Source organism: Mesocricetus auratus, unplaced genomic scaffold (assembly GCF_017639785.1).
Source record: "Mesocricetus auratus isolate SY011 unplaced genomic scaffold, BCM_Maur_2.0 Super-Scaffold_100018, whole genome shotgun sequence".
NCBI classification, from domain to species: Eukaryota; Metazoa; Chordata; class Mammalia; order Rodentia; family Cricetidae; genus Mesocricetus; species Mesocricetus auratus.
In genome coordinates this window covers 24836350-24863061 of record NW_024429199.1, presented here as the reverse complement: position 1 = coordinate 24863061, position 26712 = coordinate 24836350, and the positions used below count along the sequence as shown (strand labels likewise).

Below are 26712 nucleotides of genomic sequence, written 5' to 3'. Positions count from 1 at the left end.
TATTTATGTATTATTGGTTTTTAGAGGCAAGGGTTTCTCTGTGTAGCTCGCTCTGTAGACCAGGCTGGCCTTGTACTCTGAGATCTACCTGCTTCTGCCTCCTGAGTGCTGGGATTAAAGACATGCATTGTTTTATTTTTTTTAAGTCCACATTTTTGAATAAGGTCACTTTCCTATTAGACAGATCCTAGGAGCCTGGAGTCAATCACATCTCAGGGTCTAATTTGGAGCTTAATGCTGGATGGGTAATCAGCAGGCTGTTAGCAGAAGAGGAAGTGGTATGAAAGGGATGGTGGGAGACCGAAATGTGGGCTGCCTACTCACACGCCTACCTCTATGTATTCTGGAGAAGCGGTAGGTATTTCCCCTCTGCTCAGCTCTCTGAGTGATTTCGTTTTCTTCTCTTCCTTACCCTGCTAAGTCATCTTAAAGAGACACTGACTGGCAGCTTGCTTCAGGCTTCCCACAGAGCTATGTAGAACTCCCACCCAATGAGCCTTGTATTCGATAAGCCTTATTTTTCCACTGCAGTCTCATATTCAGACCTTCTTAAAGGACAGTGTCTGTGTCCTTTTCCTTGTATAGGACCTAGCACTATGTCAATTAAAAGCACCATGACGGAAAATAGTATGATACTGGCCCACAAAGACAGTATAAGAATCGAAATGTACTGTTTTCATTTTTTTTAAGTGCAGTATATAAAAATGTAGCAAAGGAATGGATGCCATATCTTTTCCCCCTCTAAAATGAAACATCTGTGAACCTCATCCTGTAACCCAGTGGAATCTACTGTAATGGAGCCTGGGCTGGTCCACGCTACAGGCAGCAATGCTCTTTGGACCTGAAACGCTCACCCTGCAGCTGCTGGGGAACTCCCTGGATATGAGCCAACTGGTATATTTTTGCTGATGCTGTCAGTGCCACGAGTTGTTGCAAATGCTTCCCTTGCATTCTTCCCTGCACTTTTAAAAACTGACTTTTTTTTTTTGCCTACCCCCATTTTCCTTGTCCCATTTCCTCCCCCACCGCACAAGGCTTGCTGGCATTCAGATGGCAGGCCTGGCAAGCCAGCTATGGAGAATTGCCTCTGGCGCGGAGCGTAGACACTGAAAGTCAGACTTGGAATTTGGGGATCCTGATTTTGTTCCGATATTTCCCAATAGCCCTCACTTGAGTAGAGACAGATGGCTCGTGACTAGCCCTGGGAGCAGAAGTTGTCTGACTTTGCATTTTGAGAATTGCCTGGGCTTAGCCAAGAGTCCTGATCTGGGTCTGATTTTGTTCTCAGAGGTCTCCTAATGACCATGGCCTGGAGGGCTCCTTTTCAAGAATAAGTCATGAAGGAACAGCTTCAAATTCCCAGTCTCAGAGAAGCAGGGTCAAAGGTATATGTGTGTATGGTGCGGGGTGGGGATGGGGGGTCAGAGTCCTTTCATGGCAGTTTATGCAGTGCTAATTGCCTTGGAGGTAAAAATTTTCTTTCTGAATCTCTGAGCTTCAAACCTGTGGGGTTGTGTTCTAGCTGCTGACAGGCTCACCCAAGCTCGTACCACAGGGAAATGGCAGAATCCGGCATGAGCGCCAGAACTGGGCACTACCACAGCAGCACTTCTGTCTTACTGATTTAAAAACAAAATGCATAAAACAAACAAACAACTGTAAATGCATTTGCTAGGAGAAGCCTGTGGTCGGAGGACTCGGAAAGCTGAGACAAGAGGACTCTGAGTCGCAGACCGGCCTGGGCTACATAATAAGCCCCTGTGTGGAGACACCAAGAGCTGGAGACACAGCTCACTAGTAGGACACATAAATTCTGGCTCTTAAGTCCTAACCCATTCTCCAGTATTTATGCATAGAAGCTGTCTCTTGGCATGATAATTCTTACGTTTTTGTGTGACTAAGTTTTTCTCCTCACATTATTGGTCCTTTGTAAGTCTAATGTTCTCATTCTTGTTAATCAATAAGAGTTCTATAGACAAAATGACAAATAATATTACAGTGAGGTACTTTTGGTGACATGTTTTTAGTCATGACCCACCTTAATACTTTCTTAGAGATCCCTACTTTGTAAAATTAGTGAGTCAGTGCCTGGACATCATGAAAAGATATACTGTGTATATCTTTATCCCATTTTATACATCCAAAATGACATTATTAGGCAAGTAGTCTTCCATGCCTATTTCCATATTTATACAAATTTGTTCAAACATGTGTGTGTGTATACACATGAGCACATGGATGCATGTGTATACACACACACACACAGAATATTATCTTTTATTTTTTAAAGAAATAATAACATTAACTTCTGTAGACAATACTCTGTAGCCTTGTTGACTTTTCTTTTATTTTATTTAACTATATATGAAGATACCTTCCTGAATCAGTGTGAGCCTAGTCATTCTTTCCACTAGGCATACAAGTATATCATAACTGACCCAGTCATTTCCATATCAGTAAGTATTCCAGTCTCCACTAACATTTAGCTTTCCATTTACCTACATTAGCCTGGTTGCTTAGGTATCCTCTCGTACTTCTACAACTGGAAATGGGTCATGCCCAAATTAACATCATCTAATACCTGGACCCATTCCTTCAAAACTCCAGGGAACTGTTTCTATAATTTAAAGTTAATATATTAAGGGATTCCCTCATATTGCATTACTAAGGCTAGAGTATGTCTTTTCTGGGTACTTCTGCCTCTCGGATAATGCTTGGTCTACTGAGAATACGTAATTTTTACTTGGTAACGGAATTTGCAATTTGACTAGGTAACTCAAAAGATCCATAAGTATTTTGTGGTGGTTCCTAATACACTACTTTGTCATGTACAGTTTCTATGCCCGATTTACCACAACAAGATGAGTCAAGCCTGGCCTTCTGTTGACTTCACCGTTTGAAGTTGTTAATCTGTCATAGTGTAAGCTCCATAAGGCTCAAGTTGAGTGAGTCAAAGTGTCCTTGGCATGTAGCCAGTGACTGCATAAATACCAACTGGATTAGTAAAAATGGACTTTTAAATTTCATGCTTTACTATGAACTTTACACTTAGTACTGCCTTCAGAGTGTCCCATAAGTTTGGTCATGTTGTATCTTCATTTTCAATGAATTTTAGGAAGTCTTTAATTTCTTTCTTGACCCAGGGATGGTGCAATTGCGTGTTGTTCAATTTCCATGAGTTTGTAGGATTTCTGCACTTTGTGTTGTTGTTGAATTCTAACTTTAAAGCATGGTGATCTGATAAGATACAGGGGGTTATTTCATTTTTTTGTACCTGTTGAGGTTTGCTATGTTGCCAAAATATGTGGTCAATTTTAGAGAAGGTCCCACGTGGTGCTGAGAAGAAGGTATATTCTCTTGTGTTTGGCTGGAATGTTCTATAGATATCTGTTAAACCCAACTGGGCCATAACTTCTGTTAGTTCCTTTGTTTCTTTATTGAGTTTCTGTCTCGTGGTCCTGTCTAATGGTGAGAGTGGGGTGTTGAAATCTCCCACTATAATTGTGTGAGGTCTTATTTGTCATTTGAGTTTTAGTAATGTTTTTTTTACAAACGTGGGTGCCCTTGTATTTGGGGCATAGATGTTCAGAATTGAGACTTCACCCTGATGGATTTTTCCTGTGATGAATATGAAACAACCTTCTTTATCTCTTTTGTTCAGAATTGAGACTTCACCCTGATGGATATTTCCTGTGATGAATATGAAACGACCTTCTTTTTCTCTTTTGGTCGATTTTAGTTTGAAGTCTAATTTGTTTGATACTAGGATAGCTACATCAACTTGTTTCTTGGATCCATTTCATTGGAAAATCTTATCCCAAACCTTTACTCTGAGATAATGTCTGTCTTTGAAGTTGAAGTGTGTTTCCTGTATACAGCAGAAGGATGGATTCTGTCTTCGTATCCATTCTGTTAGCCTGTGTCTTTTTATAGGCAAATTAAGACCATTAATGTTGAGGCAAATTAAGGAGCATTGAGTGTTAATTCTTGTTTGTTTTTGATTTGTTGTTGGTAGTGTAATTGTGGATTTACCACCCTTTTTCTTTTGTCTTTTGGTAAAGTTGGATTATCTATTGCGTATGTTTTTGTGAGAGTAGTTACTTTCCTTAGACTGAAGTTTTCCTTCCAGTACTTTCTGTAGGGCTGGATTTGTGGATATGTATTGTTTAAGTCTGATTTTGTCATGGAATATCTTGTTTTCTCCATCTATAGTGATTGAAATAGTAGTCTGGGCTGGCATTTGTGGTCTCTTAGTGTTGGTATAATATCTATCCAGGACCTTCTAGCTTTCAGAGTTTCCATGTAGAAGTCGGGTGTGCTTCTGATAGGTTTGCCGTCGTATGTTACTTGGCCTTTTTCCTTTGCTGCTCTTAATATTCTTTCTTTATTTTGTATGTTTGGGGTTTTTACTATTATGTGGTGAGGGGACTTCCTTTTGTGGTTCAGTCTATTAGGTGTTCTGTAGGCTTCTTGTACTTTCATTGCCATGTCTTTCTTTAGGTTGGGGAAGTTTTCTTCTATGATTTTGTTGAATATGTTTTCTGCTGAGTTTCTTCACCTTTTTTTATACTTATTATTCTTGGATTTGGTCTTTTCATTGTGTCCCATATTTCCTGGATATTTTGTTTTAGGGATTTGTTGGACTTGAGATTTTCTTTGGTCGATGAATCTATTTCTCCTAGTGAATCTTCAGCTCCTGAGATTCTCTCTTCTAACTCCTGTATTCTGTTGGTTATGCTTGCATTTGTAGTTTCAGATCATTTACTCACCTTGTCTAGTTCTAGCATTCCTTCAGACTGTGTTTTTTTTTAATGTCTCTATTTCAGCTTTCAAGCCTTGCACTGTTTGAACTGTTTCTTGTAATTTTTGGTTTGTCTTTTCTTCCATTTCTTTAAAAGATTTTCTCATTTCTTCCTTTAGGGTTTCTATCATCTTCATGAAGTTGGTTTTTAGGTCATCCTCTTCTGTTTCATCTGTGTTGTGATTTTCAGATATTGCTGGTGTAGGGTCTCTAGACTCTGGTGGCGTCATATTGCTTTTTCTGTCATTGAATTTGTTCTTGTATTGTCGTCTTCCCATTCCTTCTTTCAGTGGGTACAGATGGGGTCTCTTTCTTTCCTGGTGAGTACGGGTCCAAGGTTCTCTTTCCGTGGGTACAAAGAGGTCCAGATCACTGATGGGTCTCTTGGTGGGTGCAGATGGGTCTCTGGTACTCCCTCTCCCGGTGAGTGGGAGCTCTGCACTCTGCCCTCTGCCCTCTGCCCTTTGCCCTGGGTGGGGAAGGGCATAGGCAGGCTCTCTCAGCAGGCTCCTGGTAGCCTGGTCTTCCAGAGGCGAGGCGAGCTTGCTACAGTTCCCAGTCCAGGAGATCTCAGAGAGGGTAAGTGCAAAAGATGCACTTTCATACAACAAGGACATCTGTTCACCTGTGTCCATAGCAGCATTATTTGTAATAGCCCGAACCTGGAAGCAACCTAGATGCCCCTCAACTGAAGAGTGGATAGAGAAAATATGGTACATTTACATAATGGAGTACTACTCAGCAGAAAAAAATAATGGAATCTTGAAATTCGAAGGCAAATGGATGGCACTAGAAGGAACCTTCCTGAGTGACATAACCCAATCACAAAAAGGCAAGCACAGTATGTACTCACTCATATATGGATTTTAGGCCTGAAATAGGGGAGTGCCAGCCTACAATCTCCAGTTAGTGAGTCCGGGAAACAGAGAGGACCCTAAGAGAGATATGCATGGTAACCCAGAGAAGGGGAACAGGACAGAATCTTCTGAGGGGATTGGGAGCATGGGGGTGGGGGGATGGGAGGCTGAGGAAGCTGAGAGAGAGGGGGTGAAGAGAAGGGAAGAGGAAGACATGGGGGAGTAGGATAGTTGAGTAGGGGGAAGAATAGAGGAGAGAAGAATGAGAGATACCATGATAGAAGGAGCCATTATAGGTTTGAAGAGAGGTCTGGTACTAGTGAGATGTCCAGAGGCCTACAAGGATGAAACCTGCTGGCAACCTAACCAATAGTGGAGAGGCTACCTTAAATGCCACTCCCTGATAATGTGATTGTTGACTTCCTTGTATGCCACCCTAGAGCCTTCATCTAGTGGCTGAAGGAAGCAGAGGCAGATACTCACAGCTAAACACTGAACTGAACTCTTGGAACTCAGTTGCAGAGAGGGAGGAGTGATGAGCAAAGGGGTTATGAATTGGTGGGTGAAACCCACAGAATCAGCTGACCTGAACAAGGAGGATCTCATAGACCCCAGATTGATAGCTGAGAGACCAGCAAGGGACTGATTCAGACCCCCTGAATGTGGGTGTCAGTGAGGAGGCCTTAGCATCCTTTGGGGCCTCAGGCAATATATCAACATTTAGCCCTGTCATCCAGATGGACTTTGGGAGCCCATTCCACGTGGAGAGATGCTCTCTCTGCCTGGACACATGGGTGAGGGCTTAGGCCTAGGCCCTGCCCCAGATCATATGACAGACTTTCCCCATGATGGGCCTCACCCTACTTGAAGAGTGGAGTGGGGATTGGAGGAAGGGTTCGGGGAGGGTTGAAGGGGGGGGGGTGGGAGAGGAGAGGAGGGAGAGGGAGCTGGGTTTGACATGTGAAGCAAACTTGTTTCTAATTTAAATTGAATAAAAAATTTTTTTAAATTCATGCTTTACTTCTCTCTGGTCAGAAGAGAGTTAGGTTCTAACTTAGGCTGTAGTTTTCCTTTTCCAAATTACATCAGGTGACTTGGACAGGGTTTGACTCCAGGGCCTAATTAACTCCCAGAAGTCTACCTCTGGGAGCTGGCAGTGATGAGCCAACAGCAGAGGCTCAGACTCACACACAAGCTGGGAGTAGAACTTCCAGGACAACCTGGACAAGGAAAAATCACCTGAAGTCAAAGCTCTCAAGGTGCTCTGTATCGAGATTCCACAGATCCATGCCTTGGTTGGCTGAACACATCACAGTACAGTAGAAGCTACTCTGTCTTAAGAACTGATGGTGGAGAAAAGCATTGGAGAATGAGTTGACCTGGTGAGCATGACAGGCTGTGAATCCATTTCAGTTCACAAAGAATGTCAACTTGTACATGCACAGAAGGAGATACATATGGGATATTAGTAGTGTTTCTAGAGGAAGTGACTGCATCTGCGGGCATTTTTATTTTAATTAGCTAATTCATTCATTTATTTATTTTGGCATTGAGGATTAACAGCTACTCCACCACTGAGTGACTTCCTCAGCCACTTGATCATGAGCAGTGTACTTAATATATGTCTTTCTTTTCTATCTGGAATACTGAGGGGGGGCAAAGCACAACGGCTCAGCAGGTAGGAAGTACCTGACACACAAGCCTACAAGCCAGGTGACCGAGCTCAATCTCTGCAACCATAGTGGACAGAGAACTGACTCCTAAAACTGACACACACACACACACACACACACACACACACACACAGGCATGCACACACGCATGCACATACACATACATACACACATACACGCGTGCGCGCACACACACACAGGTAGTATAAATTTCTGGGAATAATCATAGCAGTTATGAAAACACTTATAATTTTACAATATTCCACTTAAAAAGTTTTTTTGGAAAAATAGATAATATACATGTTCCCTAAACCAGAGCTATAGCAAGCAAAGCCAAACAAATTGGGAAACAATGTCCCCTATCATGCCTGCTCGTTAAGGGGTTGATAATTGTGATTACCTGACTGTTACATGGACAAGTTCTATTTCTGACCATTGTAAAGAAGTCTGTCCTGTGAAATGGGCAGGTTTTATGGAGAAGTCTCTTCCTTCACTTAGCCATCTCTGGATGGAACAGAGCAGCTGTGCATTGTGTAAAGATTTGATTAGGGACAGACAATATTCCCAGAGAGCATAGATCCTTCAGGCAGGGTGAGCAAACTTTCCTCTTCTAAATGCCTTTCCTAGGACCCCAGACTTTCATTTGTCAGACTGCCTCTTGGTCCATAGCACCCACTGTTTGCAAATGTGATTAAACCATCATTCTTCAAGTTCCTGATCATCACAATCCCAGAAAGATTACATTCTGGAAACTTCTGTATGTTGTAAAGTATCAGATGGGCCCCTAATAGTGACACTCACTGGGAAATAACAATAATGGAGCTAGTAAGTAACTGTGGGGATTTGTAGCTCTTGCTTAAGCACCATGTGCTATTAGGGAAACCCATGACCCTCATATGATCTTGGCACATGGTTAAAATCCAGTCTTGGCACATAAAAATTCCCAGCCAGTGTGTGTTAGTTGAATAAGTTTGCAGCATAGATATCCTGTTACAGGATCCCACTGCAAATACATACTCCTTGTCAGTCTCCTCTGGCCTACTTATTTCATACAGATTAGCTGCGTGAAATCGAGCCATCTCTTCAGGCAATTATGATAAAGTTCTAAAGATAGATCTCATTTCTTATCTCTTGAAAGATGCCTAGGAATCTTTAATCTCTTAAATTCTTATTTCCTTGATTCTTTTAATAGATTAAAAACAAACCCCAAAGTCAACATGAAACATACACAGAGAAACTTGCAGTTAAACAATCTGCTAACCGCATAATTCTTGTAAAAAGGCCCACATACTGGGGTGGGGGAGGGGAGAAAGCCATTAACTGGCATCGAGAGACGTGAGCGGCAAAACTCCAGAGTGCAATAATCTGTCATTTTATTGGGAGGATTTTATGATGTCTGCGCTCCCGAAAATAATCCTCTTTGGCCTTCTTTTCTTCCTTCAGTATTTTAAATGAGTAACCAGTGCCCAGAGAAGGAGCTAAAAGGGGAGAGGTAGAAGAGAATCTGAGTGTTATTAGACACCTATTGTATGCCAGGCATTTTACGGCGAGTGTTTCTTTTACTCCGCTAAATGTCTGCCAAGTAGATATTAACACCACTTTGTGGATCAGGTGATGCAGTCAGCAAGGGTAAGGGGCTCCATGAATTGGTGAGCCAATGGATACCTGCACTTGGTCAGCACCCAGGCTAGTCTTCCCTAAAGTCTGAAGGTCTGTGCTGAGCCTGTCAGTAGTGCAGAAATAGAAACAGTCTGCTCAGTTCTCTCCTCGGAAGACTTGGTGACTTGGAAGGCAGAGTTAATCATCACTTAACCCACGGAACAGTCTTTCTCTGCCTCCATCTACTTGGCTGTGGCCTCTGGTTTTTGAGCAAGTGAACCCTGGAACTTAAGCAATACAAGGGCTGTGCTGTCTGAGGCTGGCCCAGCTGACCCAACCCTTGTCTGGGTCAGTGTCCTTATTTAATTCTTCCTCTTCTTAGTTTCAGGTCCCAGTCCCACTGTCTGTGTCCTTTGCATGAAGGACAGGTGGCCTTCCACGCCTGCACAGTCCACAGCACTTATAGCAAGTCAGCGAGCGAGTGGTGTACAGCACATTTTTTTTTATTGCTTCAGAGGTCTGTGGGAACTTGAGTTTTGTACATGAAGGTGAAAGGTTTTTCTGGCAAGAGCTGGAAAAGTTCCGGACATTTCCTTTAGCCTGCTTTCCTTTTGATTTGTGTTCCTTACCAGTGTTCCAGATTTAAATAGTATGTTTATTTTTTCATTTAAACTGCACAATAGTTAACATTGTTCCTATGGTACAAAATTAATTTTAATGAGGTGATGATGTCAGTAGTACATTAGAACTATTCCTTTATGCCTTTCTGTTTACAAATGTTTTAGCAGCTTTAACTTATTTATGCACTCTGGGAGCCAAAAATGGTGCCATTGATAAATTCATTTGGTATCTATAAAATTGTCTGTCTTTTTTTCTTTGTTTTCTCTCTTTTTCCCCCCAAAACTGGGGTCTTAGTATGTAGCCCCGGCTGTCCTGGAATTCATTATGTAGACTGGTCTTGAACTCACAGAAATCTACCTGCCTCTGCTTCCCAAGTGCTAAGATTTAAAGGTGGGCCACTGCGCCACTATGCTCGGCGAAATCAGTCTTTTCTGTCTTCTTTTTCAGGTATCACAGAAAAGGGCAGTGAAAGCCATTTAGTAATTGGCTCATTACTGTCATCTTCCATTCAGATCAACTCTCTGCCTTGGGACCCGTCCTTTCAGGTGGGTAAGGCAGAGACTGATATTTTTCTACCATATCCATAGTCAGCTATATCCAAAATTGATATTGTATAGCATATGCTGTCTCTCACATTACTTAAAAAATCAGATATTTTTCACATTAATAAATTGCTGAAGCATAATTTTGTACATGATATACCATTCCTTTCCAAGTTGTAGTATGTCTTTAGTATTCCCCTGTAGTTGGAAGTTCAAATTGTTTGCAGTTTATCCTTACTATAAAAAAATGTTAAATGTACCTCCATGTGTGAATTTTTAGATGGAGTCACTCTGATTATAAATTTCTATTAATAAAAGGTTCCCAAGTAAAATGTCTGAATATTTTAAGGGATTTTGGTACATTTGGAAAAGTGTGGTTGTGTTTGCTTTCTACAACCATTCATTCCTCTCCCTCCTGGCTTGCTGTGTTTGGTTGGTACTAGCCTTCCATCCCAGACCATGATTCGTCCTTCATCAGGAGCAAGGAACATACTGCATCCATCGTCACTCTGCTGATCAGCTCCAACATCTGCCTCACAATCAGCATGGCTGGAGTTGTGATGAAAATATGGTTTATACTGAGCATGCTGAATATCTGTCTGTACTGGAAGTCAGATGATCCCAGTTGTGTCAAATTAACCAGGGACAGCTTTTTGTTAAGCTTAACACCATGCTAGGGAGGTGTTTCGTAATAAGGTTTCTCATATGTTAATTTTCTCTTTAGTATGTAGAGTTAATATTATGCTTTTCTTATACAAGACTGATTAAAGAAGACATATGTGGAGATGGATTTTTTATATAAGTACTCAATATTCATTGGAAATAGTTTTAAGCTTGTTTGTATATTTTAAATGAACAAGTACATTGGCCTTTATGATGCCTGTACATTTAAATACAACACCAATTCATTTCTTTATTCTAGATTTTTGTATCTTCTTTATTTCTTTCCCAGGTCAAGATATTCAGATGTTAACTGTATAATATAGAAACAAATGGTCCAGATATCAGATTATCATAATAAAAGGACTTTGACATTGCACTAAGAAAACATGTCATTCCATTTGGTGTATACCACAATGACCTGAACAGTTATTATGAGTAATTAATTTTTGCATGCTGACATATGAAATTTTATTGGCTCTTCAAAAACTAGTTTCAACTAGCTTGTTGACCACAGAGAACAAGGCAAGTGAAAATAAAAAGCCAAATCACTAATCCTTAAAGGTCAGTTATTTTCCTAAGGCATCTCAATGTAGTTAAACCATTGGCTCTCTTCCTGAAGAGGTAACATTGCTGTATATGAGAATTCTATTCACTTAAACATTCAATTTTATCATTCTGTATTTACTACTGCATGCTCATGCATTGCAATGCCTGCTGATAGTAATCCTTCATGGAGCTCTGTATAATAGGCCTAGCTTGGAACTTGCTTATTTTCAGAGCTACTCACTGTGATTCAGTGGTTGGAACACAACTGTAAACTCATATTTGAGCTCTGAAGTCTGCAATAGCACTTGCAGTGTGCAAACTGAAGTTTCATGACAGTAAATATTTCAATTTTTCAAGTATTTACTCACGCTACACTTGTGATTTAGTTTCACAATCATTTGTAGGACTCGTGGCAGTCCTAGACCTTTGGTCTAGAGAGGCTATGTTTCTTATTACCACATCACACGGCTATAGCTCAAGTGGAGAGCTCAGTTTTTTTTAAATGTTAGATCTATATCTTTTCCCTCTGAAACACACTCCTGTATTTTCATGCATCTGTTTATTCTGTTGTTAGACAGGACCAATGAAAGAAACCTCAGGGAAAGGAAGGAATGGTGAAATTAGCCAGTTTATAACTTCCGGAAATATCCTTGCTGAGAATTATCAACCTCTTTCAGTACAATTTACTCCCCACTTCTCCAACCACCTTTGATGAAGTAAAGCCTAAAGACATGCAAACATTCCGCTCACTCCACATGGTTTCCTGTTTTGTTTTAGCTACTCTTGAGACAGAATGAATAGAAAAGCTGGAAGGGAACGCACAGATTAAAGACAGCACTCCCTCTTGATTTTAATCCTCACATGTGTGATCCTTACCAGCACACATGAAGAATACATCGCCCAGTGTGACACAGATAATGGTAGCAAGGACACTGGAGGGGGAATGGTCTGCTTTTAGATTCAGGTACCCTAAACTCAGCTAGAGGTAAAGAGCGATGTTGGGGATGATGACTGGCCCGAAAAGCTGAAGAGTGGAAAAACAGGCAAGCAGACAGAAGACCTGCTGACCTAAGCCACTGATGTGCCTTGAAATTCCGAGCCAAGTGCTCATTTTCATGTGCTTTTAAACTGTTTGCTGAAGAATGTCAGAGATATTAAATTAAATATTTAATTTTAGCTATAAAGTCTTTGTGGTCACTTGTTTTCAGCAACAGATGTTTCAGATAAATAGTGTTTTCTAGAGAAGGTGTATGGGTTATAAGCATCTATCTTTCCATTTTCCCAAAGATAATAATGCTTATTTCGTGTAATCTCCCTTGAGGTCAATACTATTATAGTACCTGATTTTCATTTGAGGAAACAGAGGCCCAGCTTGTTCGCTAACAGTGAAGTAATAAAGTCAGGACTCAGATCCCCAGGGTTTGTGGCCAACATCCAGGTACTTAAATGCCAACTGTTCAACACAGCCACAGCAAGTGCTAAGCCAGGGGCTAGGAAGTCCATTGTTCTCTGAACAAGAGGCTGTGTTCAAGGTCATAGAACAGATAGGGCTACCACTGAGGCTTTATTAAAAGGCCAGTCTTCAGCAATGTTTCAGTGACATCATAAAACTAAAGAACTAAACCGGAAATTGCCTAGGGTCAGGCCCATGGCTCTGTGAAGTTCCTCACATTTTAGATTTAAGGGCCCTTGCAGAGCCTCATCTCCTCTAGCGCTGGGCAGAGCATGCCAAAGTTTCCTCATGGAAAATTCCTTCAGGTTTCATGAAGAGTTTCCATTGTCAGAGGGGATGGCTTGCTCATCATTCTCTCCTTAGTGCTCTGAAGTGACCTTGACTTTGGCTCTTGGCATATGCAGAGCAGGTGGCAAACACTGCTCAGAGCAGCTGCAAGAATCTCTTCCACACACAAACGTTCCTCACTCTAGCAGCAGGGCAGGGATCTCTCCCACACATTTAGCTGGCACTGTAAGCACAGCCACAGAGAGCTCAAGTGCTTTTCCCTTGAGGAGTGTCAAAGTTCGGTGGTCTTAGTTGGTCCTCCTCTGCATGGAGCTTTGAGTCTTCCAAGGCAAGATGGTTTCTTTTTACACTAAAGTAAGGCTGCAATTGGACCGGGTCCATCTGCCAGGCACTGTAACGTATTTATGGAATACATGTTCCCCTTGTGTGCTCCTTTCTATTGCCCAGGGTGGAAGAGCAATGTTAAGTTGTAGACTATTACACAGAAGTGATTGGCTGCAGGTATATTTTATCCACCAGAGACTTCCTTATTCTAGTCATTGCCTTTTCCAACGTAAGATACCTTTAAAGGGCCGACACTCCTTAATGCTAAAATGTGGGAATCTGGAATCGTGGCCCATTAGCTTCAGTCTTTGGGATTCTTCCTAGTGAGACTGTTTAAGCAAAGTTAACTAGTGGCTTCCCTCAGTGAGCTGGGTTTGCTAAGAAAGATCAGAGTGAGGGGTGAAGCATGAATGCCAGGAAAGGCTTCCTCTTGGAAGAATTGGGATGGAGCCAGTAGCTTCTAGAAGGGATGATGTTCAAAGTGAGTGTAAGATGATGGCTACAAATTTTCGAGCTTTGGAATTCTGGTGGGGACCTCTTGATTTTCACTGTGTGGAAAAAATTACTTTGGCCTCCCTCTGTTATACTGAAATATCTGTCAGAAAACTACACTCTGGTCTACCTGGTCACTCTGGTCTTTGGTGGCTTCCAAAAGGGTTGTTAAAATACTATGTGATGTTAGCTTGTTTGTCCCCCAAAGAAGGACTGAGGAGCTCACAGCCATTCTCTCTAGACTGACTTCAGGGTTCCTTCTGAATAGGTTTACAGTGAACATCAGCATTTAGGGTTGAAAAACCCCCGAAGGCAGCAGGCAGCCCCAGCCAGTTTAACATGGCATCAGGACTGTTGCCAAAGAGGGAATGCTAATAGGGGAGCATCAACATAGGCTGCCAGGTTGGCACAAAGGTGCAGGTTACCTTACCTGTCCTCCTGGTTAATCTTGTTATGTTAATGGATGCGATCTCTCCACTGAGGAGAATGCATGTTCTTGGCACCCCGCACAGCGCCTTAAGGCTTGACAAAAACTGGTCAAGAACTCAGTTGTTGCCAGAGCTCCTTGACCAGTGAGTAGCCCAAGGTAAACTAGAATGAGCATTCCCGGGCTTGCAAAAAGCCTGCTCTGGGAAAGCAGCTTTGAACTGAAGAAACTTCAGAGTGTTATCTATGTTCTGTAGAATATATTTTACTATCTTCAGGGCACCATGGTTTTCCTTTCCTTTCCCAAGGAAGAGCATAAATTCTCACATCTCTGTGGTGTCCTAGCGAGAGCACTGAGACACTCATGTCCCTCTGAAGACACTTGCCTCCAATGAGATTCAGCTGCCAAGAACACATGTGGAGCATCTGGTACAAGCGGTGACATCAAGAGAGGGCTGGAGAACTGGACTCGGGGAATTCATTGACCATGTGGATAGTGCAACCCCCAGCAAGTCAGGTTCATTTGTTAGTATCTCTGCTGTTTAGAGGGTAGGCTTTATCTTTAAATAATGACTAGCCTCACCTGCCAATTTTGCATGTCCTGACAGCATGCTGGGCTACCATACCTGTTTGAGAAGATGGTCCACCAAGGGTAGCAAAATTCCAGCATTATTGTTCTTGGTCTCATTTATAACCCACAATGTGCCCAGGAGAATACTTACTGACAATCAAGTTTTATTTTCTGATTAGAAGAAAACCAGTAAAATAAGTTTGAAACACTATTGTGTTGAAAAGTTGGGTCATTTGTAAAAGGGGATTTGACTAGAGACCTACACACAGATAAACACACACACACACACACACACACAGGATGGGGAGAGAGATAAAGTGCAAATAAGCTCATGGAAGCAGGTCTTCTTTGCTAATCCTGGGAGGTGGGTTTGAATCCCAGCTCTGAAGTGTCTGTCTTGATAGTGAACCTTTGGGCAGTTTGCTCAAGCATCCAAAAACCAATTCACAGGTTGTAGCGAAAATGAAATGAGATCATATTTGCAAAGTGGCTAGCCAAGCCTGGCGTGCAGTAGGGCAACACATAACATAAAGATCCCTGTTGACTCACTTGAGCAGAGGTTGGTAGTCAGTTTTTTTCCAAGGGGAGCATCTCAGAATCCATTTTTGAATTTCTTCCTAGGAGACACTATGAAAACCACAAAAGAATAGTATGTGGCTTATAATGCTTAAAATTCTCAAAGAATTCAAGAAAACAAAACAAAACAAAAGCCTCCTAAGAGCCTAGAGTTGAAACAGCTCAGTAGTGGAACATTGCCTAAAAAAGACCTTCCAGCTGTTTCTGTTATGAATATTTGGGAAACCCTGGCATAAGAACACCCCCTTTCACTTTAGTTTCTCTCCATGTGCCCTAACATCAAAAGTTATACAAAGTCCAAGAACTTGCTTTCCAAATATCCTTGAAAAGGGAATGTTTATTAAGTCAGTGTGGATGTGAAGTCTTAATTGTCACCTTGGGCCATTCCCAGGTCACAGGGTTATCCTATGGTGGAGTAACAGCCATTTAAACCAGAGTATAAATGACTGATAAATTCATATACACTGGAATATGCATTATCGTTGAGACTATCAATACGGGGTACAAATGTTAATTTTTCAGGTAGTCTAAATAAAAAGTAACTCCTCACCTATCTAGGACTGCAGACCATGTGATAAGCTGCACAATTTGCCCAAATTCTAACTACCTAGTCTTCTCCTAGACCGTATGCTGACTGAAGATGATGGACTCAACTCTCAAATGTTTCTGTTATTAGATATACAAGTTTGCAAAAAGACACTTAACCTTAGCTTCAGTTACTTAATCTATAAAATGGTAATAGCATGCAATCCCTGCTGTAGGTGTTGTAGATTAAATGAGAGTAGAGAACTTAGCACAGCATTGGACATATACTAAGAGTTCTGTAATTTCTACTATGAATGTTCTACCAAGACTGTTTACTCAAATGAGATTCAAATTGGTTTTTATTTGTTTTGTTTACTTTTCAAGACAAGGTTTCTCTGTGTCTTTGGAGGCTATCCTAGAATTCTCTTTGAAGACCAGGCTGGTCTTGAACTCATAGAGATCCGCCTGCCTCTGCCTCCTGAGTGCTGGGATTAAAGGCCTGTGCCACCACTGCTCGTCCAAATTGGTTTTTAAAAATGGATTTGTTGTGGTTAAGTCACAGCCCTCCATATTCAGCTCTTTACCTACCTGATGTTTTAACCTATAGGCCTGAATGGGGTCAGAGAAAACTGCCCCTCCTGACCTGACTATAAATTCCTGACATCATCCCACTCTCTGAGATGAATAGTTCACACTTCTCTAGTCTCAGACATGTCCAGCCCTCACTCTTAAATACTCTCACTGCTAGTTCAGTGGATTGGATTAATTAGAAAATAGGGTGGGGGTGGGGATTGCTCTTGTCAAGGCCATGTTTCCTTTCTGTGACTAAGACTACCTGTACCCCTGGTAAAAGTCACATTAGATTACTGTACATCACCTAAACCTCAGGCTTTATTTGGATATGGCCAGATTTTCCTGCAATGTCCCTTTTTGGTTCCAGACTCTGGGCACAATACCACATTGCATAGTTTCATTATAATGCTTCCTTGGCGACTTGTGATCAGACAGTTCTTCAGTCCTTCCTTGTTTTTCATAACTAACAGCTTTGAAGAATATTATTTCATTGCACAATCTCCAATTTACACTTGTGTCTTTTCTCACTATTAGGCATGAATTGGATTTTGGAAAGGATTACCCAGAACTGAAGTGGTTTGCAAACCATCACTGTGGGGGGATCCTGCCAGTCACATGACATCTTGGAGATGTTCACCTGTCAACTGGCTCAGTTGATATTTGCTCTGGTGTCTTCCAATTTGACTTACTTGTCCTGAGCTTTTTTTGTTTTAATGTGCTTTGGGTTCTGCCTTGTTTCTATCTTTTTAGAAAATAGGTTACAAAATTCACATCATCTTTTTTTCCACTCTGCACCATCTTTCGCACTTTTTGGACACTGGAGCAGTGGGGAATGTAGTAGACATTCAATAAATAATTGTTCAATGATGAAGATATTGATGATACTCAATAAAATTTCAAATGCTTTATATTAAGATGTGGGGATATGGCTGAATGATAATTGCTCCAACATTCAGTGAAACTGTGTTAAGCAAAAACAGAAACTAAAGAATATAACTCTCAGTTCCCAAACACCAGTGATAATGTTATTTATGGAAATGGTGTATTTTAAGATGGAAAATACAGAGGGTACACAGGCTTTAGATGCCTGTGCAGGGTCAGATGCCCCTGAACATGTCTGTAGCTCACACACTTGCTCTCCTCCAAGGAGTTGTCATCTGTGCCATGACTGTGTATTTCCTTGCCTGCAACCACCGTTAGGTAGGAAGTGTGTTCATCACTTTATTCTCTGTTGAACAAGTGACTTGCTTAACCTGAAGATCAAGAAACTCATATAGTGCACCAAAAAAAAGGTATAAAAGTGATACATTACCACGACATCAGCAATATATGAGTATGCAAGTAATTGTGTGCATTGTTTAGATTAAAACCAGTCATTTCACCACAATACTTGATGACAACATCTGTGTTATATACAATTTTAGGCAACGTTTTATTATGCAGTGAGAAAAGAGATTGGGATTAAGGCATGTATATGGTAAGATTGCCCTACCCAGGCCCCTTCATGTATAGTTCATTTGATCTAATCTCTGGTGTTGGAAAGTTATTGTTCCAGGCCCCCTTTTACCACCATACTTAACAAGTTCGGGACAGAGATGTCCAAGTTCCTGATCAGAATGTGTCATTATAAGCAAACCAACAACGTGGGTCAAAAACTAGTCACTTTATTTCCTTCAAGAAAAAAAAATTGAAACCTGGTTTATGGACATGTTAAATTCTTTGCCTAACAGTACTGTTGATTTATGACTTTCAAAAAGTTATCCCGTAGTTAGAGGCTAAATATTTGTGTTCCCTTCCATATGTATACGTTTGAGCCTCACTGCCATCACTGTGATGGTGTGTGGAAATGGAACCTTTAGGAGGTGCTCAGGCTTAGATTAGGTCATCGGATGCTGTGTTCATAATTGGATCCATTGGTTCAAAGAGAAAGGGGGTTTTCTATCCCCACACAGCCATCAAAGAAAGACTGTTTAGAGGCTAGAAAGGGATCTGTCACCAGAACCTGGCCATGCCATCATGCTGGTCTTGGATTTCCAGCCACAGAACTTTGAGAAATGCATATCTTTTGCTTAAGTGCCATTATTTTGTTGCAACAGTATACTGGTAAATTTTTATCAACTAGCGTCGTCTGGGAAGATGGCATCTCAGTTGACAAACTATCTCTATCAAACTGGCCTGTAAGCATGTCTATAGAACATCTTCTCAGTGATTGGAGTACCCAGTCCATTGTGGGCCCTGGAATGCTGGGGTAGACGGTTCTGGTTTGTATAAAAACGCATGGTGAGGAAGCCGTGGAGAACAAGCAGGTAAGTAAGTGTTCCTCTGTGGTTTCTGCTTTAGGCTCCTGCCCTGAGGTCCTGCTATGGCTTCATTCTATGATTAACATGAATGATAAAAAATAAAGTTCACTTCTTGTATACTTTTCATACTTTGATTCTACCACCACCACCAAGAAAACCTATCCTTTACCATATCTTTCAAGCAATCCTGAACATTCATAGTTAGATAGTACTCTGAACATTTCACAGCCCACTGGCAGTCTAAAGGATGTCCAGTAGAGGTTTAAAGTTTACTCTAAATCTGGTCCAAGTCTTCAAACTGAAAATGAAGATGTAGTTCTAAGCCAGCTGTTGGTCTCCCGTTTAAACAATGAAAATCAGAAACAGACATCCTCAGCTACTTCTCCTCAAGTTGCAATTTATAACCCAGGAAGACACAAGCACCAGGGGTGCTTGTTTAACTCGGTATATAAAATCATTCTCTCTCAGATATTGCTTACTTGATACCACGTCCCTCAAAGCTTAAGGGGAGGTACTCTTAATTAACTGCAGTATTATTATTGTGTTATTGTAGCAGTATCCAGCAGGAGAAGCTGGTAGAGGTATGCGTTTTCCAAGTTCATTGACCTTATGTGGGGAACACTCATTCTTCCCCTGTGTTCATGCCCCATGCACATTGGCAGCTCTGCACAGTTTCTCAGGGCCCTAGAGTCAAAAGGGAGGAAGAGGAAACTTGGAAAGGTTGTGCTAGCTTTCAGCACTGCCAGGCTTAAGTTGCACATGTTCTGTCTCTTCGCATCTATTTTGTTGTTAAAAGCAAGAAAATCGACCACACTTCACTTTATAAGTAAAGAGGTGTGGAAACTGAGTTCCATGCTGTGTCCTGAGAATATTTATTTGCAAATATTTCTGATGACTAACTCAAGACTTGGCAGCCATAGGCTCCTGAGAACCTAACACCCCATAGTTGTCCACGTTTCAGATATGTATATATTGTATGTGCCTGTGTGTCTGTGTTTATATGCAAACATATGGCATTACAGCAACCACAGAAAATGAGAAGTATATTAATTAGAGCGCAGTTCTCTCAACTGGAAATTTGAATTGATAGCTGTAAAAGACAGCATGTCAGTTAAAACATAATATATAATATAATCAAGCCTCATTCCATCCACTATGAGGAGATAAATCTTAGACTCCGGAGCCTTGCTGCAGAGCAGGTTGGAAGTGGAGTCCTGTAGAGCCTACACTGGCTATGCAAAGGCTGAAATAATGAGAAGAAAATGTGAGATCTCCAGGACAACCAGAAAAATCTTGATTGAAGGAAGCTGGAAACTCTGCAGATGTAAGACAGAGTTAGCTGCATCATATATGGAAGAATAGTCCATGGAGCTGGATGGTAAGAGGTCCTTGAAGTGGGCACTGGGTGCCAGTGGTGACAGAGATGGTCTTTAGCAGTACATACACTAAAAACCAGTGGTGACAGAGATGGTCTTTAGCAGTACATACACTAAAAACCTCAGTGTGCCTCCAGTTCAGAGTCATAATTCTGTGCACCATCCTCTCTCAAGGTATTCATCCCCCTGCTTTTCCTATTTTAATTTTTGGCATCCAGCCAGCAAAGCTAGAACACCCACATTCTCTCAACTTCATGCAGATTTCTGCTCTTAAATATCTCTAGAGCCTTCTTTGCCATCCATCTGTACCTCACAGCTATTCAGGTCCTTGTCAACACTTGCCTGACTATCTGTGACCTCCCAACTGGTCACCTGACCTCTGGTCCTCTTCTACTCAATCAATATATATTGAATATCTGTGACTGCATTATAAGTGATCTTGAAATAATGCAAAGTAAAGCAATAATAAGTGATTATAACTGCTTCCTTTTCCTTTGGGACAGGGATGCACAGAACACTTGTTTATGTTTGTATCATAGAGTCTTGTGAAATTGCTTAGGTCAAAGGGATTTGCTTGAGTTCCACTTTCAAGGATTCCATCACTTGGCTTGTATGCTTGTGTGTACTCATGCACAGAGGTCCCCATTCTTCCCTGATGGTCTTTTCTACAGAGTGGCTTATATGAAACCAGTCATGGTGGCAAACACCTTTAATCTCAACAGGTAGGAGTCAGTCAGGCACATTTCTGTGAGTTTGAAGTCACTCTGGTATACATAATGAGTTCCAGGTCAGCAAGAGTTACACAGTGAGACCCTGTCTCCCCACTCCCCTCCCCAAACAATACTAAAATAAACAAAGTTGTGATACAAAATGGGCTTATGTGATCTCATGGCCCAGTAGCTTAATTCCTACCAAGACAGTAATCTTGCCAAGGCAGAGGCTGCAATTTCTTTTATATCCTAATTTTGAGAGGCACTTGTTAGTACCTAGAGAGTACTAGGTTGATTATACAGTCTGTTGAAGAGAGAGTGCTACATAAGGCATGAATAGTAGAAGACAAACACTGTCCTTTACTGTATTAGCTTGGTCACTCATGCATTGACCTGACTATTTAAAAGGGTACTGATGTGGGATAATGTTCTTGTTCACTGTAAAAAGTTGTCACTCATATTGGTTTAATAAAATGTTGATTGGCCAGTGGCCAGGCAGGAAGTATAGGCAGGGCTACCAGACTAGGAGAATTCTGGGAAGAGAAAAGCAGAGATGCAATAGCCAGCCAGATGCAGAGCAGAGGAAACAAGATGAGAATGCCTTACTGAGAAAACATACTAAACCATGTGGCTAAACACAGATAAAAATTATGGGTTAATTTAAGTGGCAAGAGCTTGTTAATAATAAGCCTGAGCAATAGGCCAAACAGTTTATAATTAATATAATCCTCTGTGCGTTTATTTGGGACTGAACAGCTACAGGACCTGGTGGTACAGAGACCTCAGTCTACAGGGTACAGTTCACAGTTTGGATAGAGAGATTAAGAATGTGAAGGTATGACACTGTTATAGAGAATGATGAGGGAAAGAAGCAATTGATTGACCTGTAAGCCGAAAGACCTGTTAAATGACACCAGGGGTCAGCTAAAGATCTCTAAACATCCCAGATATAGAATCAAAGTGCAGAATTTGGGTGTGATGCCAAGTTGAAATTTAATTTATATTTTTCAGACTAGGTGTCACTGTGTAGCCTAGGCTAACATGCTCCTACCTCAGCTGCATGTTGGGATTGTGGGCATGCACCACCATGTTTGGCTAAGTATTAGGACTTTGACAATAACAAACAGCGTGATAGTGGGAGTGCCGGCCTGGGAGCTGGCTTCATTTCACAATAAAAATTTAGCAACTAGGGATATGGCTTGACTTGTATATGCAAGGCCTTAGGTCCAACCCTCAGTACTACCAACACCAATCAATCAATAGCTATTAGCAAAGAAGATATAAAATGCTATGTCAGGGGCGGGGAGCGCATGTGATGGGGCTAAGTGGGAGCGATTTTTCCTATATGATGAGCAGACAGAGATCCATTCAAATTTCTGCGGGAGGGAGGCTCAGGAAGCTGACTCAGTGATCTGCACAGAATGTGGGACCCAAGTCCCGAGGATGATATCTTCCTGCCTCTGTAGGTGACAGTCGAGTCTCCAGCTCCTTGGACCATCAGTACTGGGTACAAACAGCTGTTCAATGGCAAGATGAATAAAAGCTACTGTAGGAACCGGAGCCTAGTGTCTGTTTGCTATTTATCTCATTGTTCATGTTTTCCTCTCTGTTTCAGGAACTCACGTTCATTCGTCATGGCCTTAACTCACTCCAGAAAGATAATCAAATGACTGTGGAGTCATTCATCAATATTTAGAGAAAGAACTGAGAAGAATTCATAAATTTTGTTGAGGAAGTAAAAGATGTGTCTTCATTTTTATAAGGCTCCAGTATTCTTCATAAGTTCTGCAATAAAACTCTTATTTCCCATTTAAAGGAGAAACCTTTAGAAATCTCTTCCCCTAACCATCTCCTTACTCTTTAATGAGGAATGGAAGTAGTAATAACCACTATTTATGGAGTTCCGGAATGGCCTGGCATTACAGTAAACAATTGGGTACATTATTTTATTCACTTTCCCCAGCAGCCTCTACCATTATTAGCTCTGTTTTCCAAGCCAAGAAAACAAGTCTCAGAAACAATGTGTATCTTGGGGTTGTGGCCAAAATGTCAAAGAGCCAAGGTTTGAATGTAACCTGATTCCCAAGCCTTCACTCTGAACATGTCTTTCTACCAAGGTGCAATTTGCATGCCGTGTGACTCACCGTCTTCACACAGAGCTCTGTGAGTTCTGGATAGTGCTACAGTAGGGTATTCACCACGACAGTCCAGATGTGGGGTGGTTCTGAGACCCAAAAGGGTTCTCATAGTCCTTGGCGCTCAGCCCCTGGCAACCACTGCTCAGTTTTCTTGGCCCAAATATGACACAGAAATCATAAAGGATGTCTGGAGTCTGCCTTATTTCAGTTCTATAGAGTGTCCGGGAGCTTCGCCCACAGCATAGTGTACATCAGCAATTCTTTCTTTCCCGTGCTCAGCAGCAGTCCATTGTGCTGTGTGTCAGAGTATGGTGACATTCACTAAATAAAGAATGTATGGGTTATTTCTAGTTTCAAGCAGAGAGTTGTTGCTACTGCTGCTCTCTCTCTCTCTCTCTCTCTCTCTCTCTCTCTCTCTCTCTGTGTATGTATGTATGTGTTTACTCATGCACAAAAATGGTTTTTTATTAGTCCTGGGTCAGTGCTGGTTTGTATGGAAAGGGTAAGAAATTCTGAACTTGAGAATGCTTTAGTGACTTGAGTAATTTTCCTATAACTATTCTGGCTAATCAGGCAAGACAAAGGCAGAAGGATTGAAGGCTACACTTCATACATCTGGTTACAAATCCTGTATCTTGTTATACTGTACCCTTCATCTAAAGACTAATCGTAGCAGACCAGTAGGGAATGGGTCATTTGGGTAGGACAGATCCCTTCATGGGACTTGACAAGGTATGTGTTAACAGCTGTCCTCTTTCCACTCATGTTTCCTTCCTGTCATTTCATAAGTTAAGAAAAACATAGCAAACTGGAGATGATCAGAAAATAATCAAAAAGAAAACTGGAAGAAAAAAGCAACTGTGAAGACCTACTTAAAGAGTAGGGTAAAATTATATGTGATCTATAAATATAAAATGATTTTTTTTAATCTAGGAAAATAAAATAACCAACAAGAAAGAAAATGATCAATTTAAGAATTCAGCAAGCACACATTGTCGCTGCAAGTACAAACCCTGCATGCTATTTTCAGGAACCATAGGAGGTTAGGGAGAAATGCTAGATTGTTTTTACTGCATTAGAGCCATGGACAAGGCTGCGTGCTTACTGTATCTCCATTACTTCGATGTCTTGCTGGCTGCACCCTTTTCAGGACTTGAGGTATCCTGCAGGTACTCCTTCATCAGACCCCATCCAGCCAGAACAAAAGGGATTCTGTTGTCTTCCAGTAGACTCTTCACTCTGAGGATTTCTCCTGTTCCAGATAGCATAAGGTCTCCACCTAGTATTTGTCAAATATAGATACCCAGTGCCAGCCAGGATACTCTGCTCTGCAGAGTCTCAGCTGAAGACTATGGAACCCTGTGGACTTCAGATTCAGACAAGTGGAACCATCTGGTTCTTGGTGATAAGATGCAGCCGGCTCGAGTCAAGACAGCTAACAGTAGAGAGTCATGTGGAGATGAACCTAGAGGGAAACAAGGAGCAGGGATCACAGTGATACTGAGCACAGAGGAGACTAGCTCTGGAGCTCTGTTGGGTTAGGGCCAACTCTAGATACTCATTGAGTTTGTGGACCTAGAATCTTATTCATTTTCCATGCCAATTCTGATTACTTCTCTGGTTGATTACTTTCTTGTTGATTAATATCATCCTCGGGTCATTTTATTTGTGACCACTCCCTAAGTCAGAAGTTGCTAGCCAGCTATCTTAGAGTTTCTATTGCTATGATGAAACACCATGACCAAAAGCAAGTTGGAGAATAAAGGGTTTATTTGGTTTAAAGTTACACATCCTCATCTATCACTAAAGGGAGTCAGGACAGGAACTCAAACAGGACTGGAAATAGAGGCAAGCGTTTATGTAGAGGCTGTGGAGGGGAGCTGCTTATTGGCTTGCTTTCCATGGCTTGCTCAGTATGCTTTCTTATAGAACCCAGGACCACCATCCTAGGGATAGCACCACCCACAATGGCCCAGGTCCTCCCACATCAATAACTAATTAAGAAAATGGATACTGTGAGGGCTGGAGAGATGGCTCAGAGATTAAGAGCACTGGTTGCTCTTCCAAAGGACCCAGGTTCAATTCCCAGCTCCCACATGGCAGCACACAACTGTCTAACTCCAAGATCTGGTACCCTCACGCAGACATACATGCGGGCAAAATACCAATGCATACCAAAAAATGACAAGAAAATGGATACTGTGGAAGCATGTTCTTAATTGAAGTTCCGCCTCTCAGATGACTTTAGTTTGTGACAAGCTGACCTAAAATATCCAGGAAACCAACCTATAAGTGATTTTCATTTTATCCATTCTTAGTCTAATCATCCATGACTAAATGAAGGAGGCAAAGGAGGGACAGGAAGATGTGACACAAACTATAGGCTCCCTCAAACTACAAGGACTAAGAGTAGGTGATATAAAGCCTTTGGCCACAGGGCTGTGGAGATGGTTCAGTCACTAAAGTGTTTACGTGAAGGCCTGAGTTTGGATCAACTGGACAGGGTGGTATGTGTCTAAAATCTCAGTGCTGGGAAGGTCGAAACAGAATGATTCTAAAAGCTTCTGGCCAGACATTCAAGCTGAGTATATATGATCTGAGTTTAGTTAAGAGGCCTTCTTTCAAAAAAAAATAAGGTGGATAGAAAGATGTCTTCAGACTTAAGAGTACGGGGCCTTATTCCGGCTCCTTTCACCCACCCAGTCATTTCTTTTCTAAAGATCACTTTCTTTGCACATGTCAGTTAAATCTCTCTAAACAAACAAAAACCAAAGTGGGGAGCAGCGGAGGAAGAGGAAGGCACCTCTGGCCTCCACACACAGGTAAGCACATACGCATGTGAGAACATGAAAACACATCATACACACACACAGCAACCACAAAGAGCATATCTAGTTCACCGTACCTCAGTTTTTTTCTTGGAAATAATACGCTGTCCCATGAGTCAAAGAGGCAGTTAGCTTCTTCATGGCAAACAGAAAGACTCACAGGATTGGCCAACCGTGCTGTTTAATGGCTGAGACGCTTCAGCTTTTTCACTTATGAAATAATGTACTAAAAATATTACTGGCGCTCACTACCCACTGATTATCTGTGAGTTGCTTAGAATAGCTCCATTTAAGCATCCCCTGTTGTTATCCTTTCAGTGTTGGTCTGGAAGTTAAAGGAGATGAGACGAGATTAGCAAGAAGCCCTCTGTTGCTGAGAAGCCAGTAGAAGCGCATGAGCAGCACCCACCAAACACTGACTGACTGACAGCTTCCGTTTGCTTTCATAGGACCCCAGATTGAAGTACCTACTGTGTGCTGCCGCTGAGCCCACCTAGAATCTAAGTGAAAGAAATGAACACCCACTTGAAACATGTAGTGTTCTACCCTTAGGCAAAGGCAAACCATGTCCATGGTATGAAATGGTGAAGCAGCTTTGTCTTAATCCAAGACTGCTTCATAGTTAAGATCTGGATTTCAGATTAAAAGATTATGGGTCTGTGTTGAAGGACGTGCTCTACCTTGCACAGGTGATGGAGTGTGTCCACTTTGGCCTGGTAATTTGAGTTCCAAGCTTAGCAGATACAGATAAGTTTCGGTGCATTGGCCAATGGGAACACACAGCATGTGTATGCAGATAGCACGAAAATCAAGGTGGAGCTGGGGTGGTA

General features: G+C 41.6%; 2 long non-coding RNA genes across 3 annotated transcripts; one reads left to right on the top strand and one right to left on the bottom strand.

Moving 5' to 3' along the window:
• Positions 1-1200: 1200 nt before the first annotated feature.
• On the top strand, positions 1201-22662 carry LOC110339788. 2 transcript variants are annotated; one of them, XR_002381774.2, is made up of 3 exons: positions 1201-1385; positions 9999-10096; positions 22532-22662. It is a non-coding gene; the product is annotated as an uncharacterized LOC110339788 (long non-coding RNA). The 2 variants fall into 2 exon arrangements; XR_002381773.2 differs by lacking the exon at positions 22532-22662 and adding an exon at positions 17065-17444.
• Positions 22663-22695: 33 nt separating this feature from the next.
• On the bottom strand, positions 22696-26065 carry LOC121132860. Its single transcript, XR_005869545.1, has 3 exons — positions 25960-26065; positions 24160-24519; positions 22696-23375 (listed from the first exon to the last, which is right to left on the bottom strand). It is a non-coding gene; the product is annotated as an uncharacterized LOC121132860 (long non-coding RNA).
• Positions 26066-26712: the final 647 nt, after the last annotated feature.